The sequence below is a fragment of the Eschscholzia californica genome, unplaced genomic scaffold (genome assembly GCF_041429995.1).
Source record: "Eschscholzia californica isolate CP2 unplaced genomic scaffold, dmEscCali1.0.p SCAF_3, whole genome shotgun sequence".
In the NCBI taxonomy this organism is placed as follows: domain Eukaryota; kingdom Viridiplantae; phylum Streptophyta; class Magnoliopsida; order Ranunculales; family Papaveraceae; genus Eschscholzia; species Eschscholzia californica.
The window spans coordinates 59,374,407-59,378,215 of record NW_028238420.1 but is presented as its reverse complement, the minus strand read 5'-3'; the positions used below and the strand labels follow the sequence as shown (position 1 = coordinate 59,378,215).

Below are 3,809 nucleotides of genomic sequence, written 5' to 3'. Positions count from 1 at the left end.
TGGTAGTGTGGTGATGGTGGGCTCTGGGATTAACTGGTGGCGGTTTTCCGACGGCAGTTTTCTGGTGATGGCAGCGGTTTTCCGGTGACATCAGCAGTGGTTGATTTAGTTTTTTTTCTTGTTATTTTGTCGAACTTTAGGGTCTTTTCATTCACGATCTTTAGGATCTTTTCATCTATCGACCTTTAGGGTCATTTTATCGAGTCGGTGTCTAGTCCAATTTCTTTCTCTTCATGAGGCACTTTGCATTTAAAGGTATGTAACTCTCATGAAGTTTTCAGATGAGAGAAATAATTATGATCATCCATGTAACATTGTGATTCAATCACTTATGAATGAAAATGTGTTTCACTTGGTTCAAACAAAAAGTCTTGAATGCTCTCCCGAGATTATAAACTAAAGGGAATCAACCACTTACCAAGTCTTGAATGCTCTCCCCATATTATAAACCAGAAGGAATCAGTTCGGTCTACTTCGGGACTTCATTAACAAAGTCGGACCAGTTTCCTTTTCTAACTGTTAATTCAAAATTTTAGAAACTCAAAATCCCACATACATTATAGCAATTTCCTAAAACCCTTATTTGTCCAATTTTTTAGAAACAAAAGTTCCTAATACAGTAAGGAAGTTTATCACCAAACAACCCCTATAAAAAGAAGAAATGGCTCATCTTCCGAAACTGAAAGCGTCAAGAACTCCAAAATAAAGTGATTTCTTCTCAAGCTTTTGGTTAGTGATTCTTAAACATCTGTGTTCATCCCAGTTCCCCAATCTTTGTCAAATTTCTTCTACTTGTGTGGCTGAAGAAGAAGAAGAAGAAGATCAAGACAGGAAATTAGATACTTGTAATCATCATTGTGTTTGATTTCTTATACTAATTTTGATTAAGAATTAGAGTTTTCGAGCTATCCAGGAGAGGCAGAGTGGGATGAGTTTGTTAAGGAGTTTTTTGAAGATCAGAAAGTTTCATCTACCCAATCTGCTTCCGGGTCCCGATGATTCTCTTCTCGACAAAGATGATGAAGATAGCAAGATTAAAGCTTTGGTAGAAACTTCTGCCTTGAATTCGGGTGCTGCTGTTAGAAGTTTTGGAAAGTTTATGGGCGAAAAATTGATTGGTGGTCGAAGTTACGGATATGGTGGCCTTACTTGCAAGACACCTCCAGAAGGCTATGTCTGTCACAGATGCAAAACCCCTGGGCATTACATCCAACACTGCCCTACTAATGGTGATGCTAGTTACGATATAAAAAGAGTGAAGCCTCCGACTGGTATTCCAAAGTCGATGTTAATGGCGAACCCGGATGGCTCGTATTCATTACCAAGTGGTGAAGTTGCTGTTTTGAAACCAAATGAGGCTGCATTCGATAAGGAAATGGAAGGTTTAACTTGCACTAGAATTACTGTCGATATTCCTTCAGAACTTTGCTGCCCATTATGCAGTGAAGTAATGAAAGATGCTGTTTTTACCAAAAAATGTTGTTTCCGGAGTTTTTGCGACAAATGTATAAGAGACCATATAATCTCGAAATCAATGTGTTTTTGCCGGGCTACAAATATACTTGCAGATGACCTCATCCCTAATATGACAGTTAGAAGCACCATCAACAGCATCCTAGAATCAAGTAGCAAGGGTAGTACGACAAATTCAGGAAGCTCTCTCAAAATTCAAGGTACTACGGAGTCTGCTCATAGTTCACTTCCTAAAGCACCATCACCTACTACTCTTTCTGCAACTTCTGAGACAGAGAAAGAGATAACGATAGTACCTATTAAAGGCCAGACTGCAATAACTGTTAATGGATTTGAGCCTAAACAAGAGGCGGCGGAACCAAACGAACAGTGTCGTGCCTCGCCAGTTGAAGAGAAAGTGCAACAGAAGCTACCTGCTAGTGAGCCAGGAATAAAAAGAAAACCTGACTTCTTGCCCGTAGACGACCTATATGATGCCTTCTTCCTCTTCAGCATATCACCCATACTGGGGTGGCGCACAACTTGGGATGGATGGATATATGTCTCATTTTAATGGTGGAACGCCTTACATGGGTTATGTCCCTGGTCCGTATGATAATCATCTTGGTGGGTTTCTACCTCAAGCCCCCTTTGGATGTCCCTTGCCAGCTTTTCCACCTCTGAGTGCATCATCTGCGAGTGGTACGGGTCCGAGCCAAGTATTACCTCCTCTTATGAGTAACGAGGAGTCCGAGGAAAGAAAATCAGACCTTAAGAGGAAGCGTGAATCTGGAAGGCGTGACAAGAGCAAGGAATACTATGAAGATCACAAGTTTAGTAGGGGAGCAGAGAGCAGGATTGAAGAAGTTTCTTACACGAATTCAAGACACATGGATAGACACATCAATTCTCAAGGATCTGACTCTTGTGCCATTGACGAACGTCGCCACCATCATCAAGCCAGGTCAGAGAGGTTCCCTGCTGGAGCACAGAGAAGAGCATATGACGACGAACTGAGTGATTATGATGACAATGAGAAGAACTTCAAGAGAAAGCACTCTTCGTACGATAATTCTACACGAGTTGGTGTCTACGCCAATGAGAAGGGAAACCAGAGTGCCGCACGAGAGGATCGAAAGGATTTCTCCAGCAGCAGAGGATACAAGCAGGATTATGGAAGTTGTAAAACATGGGGAAGAGAACAACAAACTGTTTTAGTATAAGATAGAAATTATGATACTCAGATCGATTACTCACGATTTGATCTCTCTGTAATTTGTATTGAATAGGCATTGCTGAATGAATTTATTTTTTTCCATATCTCTCTAAAAAAATCATTTCCTTATCAAGAACACAGATATCAAATCAAGTAAAGATGAATTCAATAAGCAAAAACAAGACCAAAATTTCTAGTTTACATTCTTATTGTTTTTAAATTTTTGTAATCGTTTCTAGTTTCATTAGTTGTTACTAAGGATATCAAATAATAGAATTCATTATTTTCTTTGTTCAATTATCTAATTTAAACATTGAAGTTGAATCGGACAACAAAATATTCACATGCAATACAAAAAAACATTCACAAACTTGTAGTCAAACGTAAAAGACAAACAAACATGTAATCAACCACTCTAACACATTCAGTTCCAAAAGAAAATAGCACTTGATTCATAATAATGTTAGTCAGAACCATATTTCATTACACAACAAGGATTTTTGTTCTTTTATACTATTGAATTACATTACTAAATTGTGAAAAACCACAAAACACAAGTTGTGGTTTCCAACTTCTTAGCCTCATCAAGGCCATTCTTTTTATCGTCAATGACTGGGTCATAAAATACCAACGGATCCAGGGAGACTGCATGCACACATGATAGTACAAATATCTTATTCCACTTTTGAAGGAATGGTCCTTGAGGCTCAAGAACTCTTCTCCCACATTTAGACTATGTCGTTGTCGATTCACTTTGTTGTCCGAAGCTCACTGATTTTCTTTTTTTCAGACAATGCTACTCAGACTCCCAAAGTACAGAAGAAGTCAAGAAAGTAGGCACTTTGAGAGTCTGGGTTTTATTCAACTTTACCAAAGTAAAAGGAGTTTACAATTTTTTTACTTCTAGTGCCTACTTTCTTGACTTCTTTTGTACTTTGACCTAGAACCTCTTGAATCGAGTTCATCACTTTTGACCCAGAATTAACTCTGAACTTCAATCCTGAAACCTGACCAAATTAAGAAATAACACATGAATAGCGTGACGGATAAAGCATTAAACTAATAGAGTTGAAAGAAATTCCAATCTGTAAACATGAAACAAAATGATTTTTGCCTACGGTAAACTGATTCAATTTGAATT

General features: G+C 38.4%; 1 pseudogene; it reads left to right on the top strand.

The window, feature by feature from the left end:
- Window positions 1–928: 928 nt before the first annotated feature.
- On the top strand, window positions 929–2,026 carry LOC147552575 (E3 ubiquitin ligase PQT3-like pseudogene; annotated as a pseudogene).
- Window positions 2,027–3,809: the final 1,783 nt, after the last annotated feature.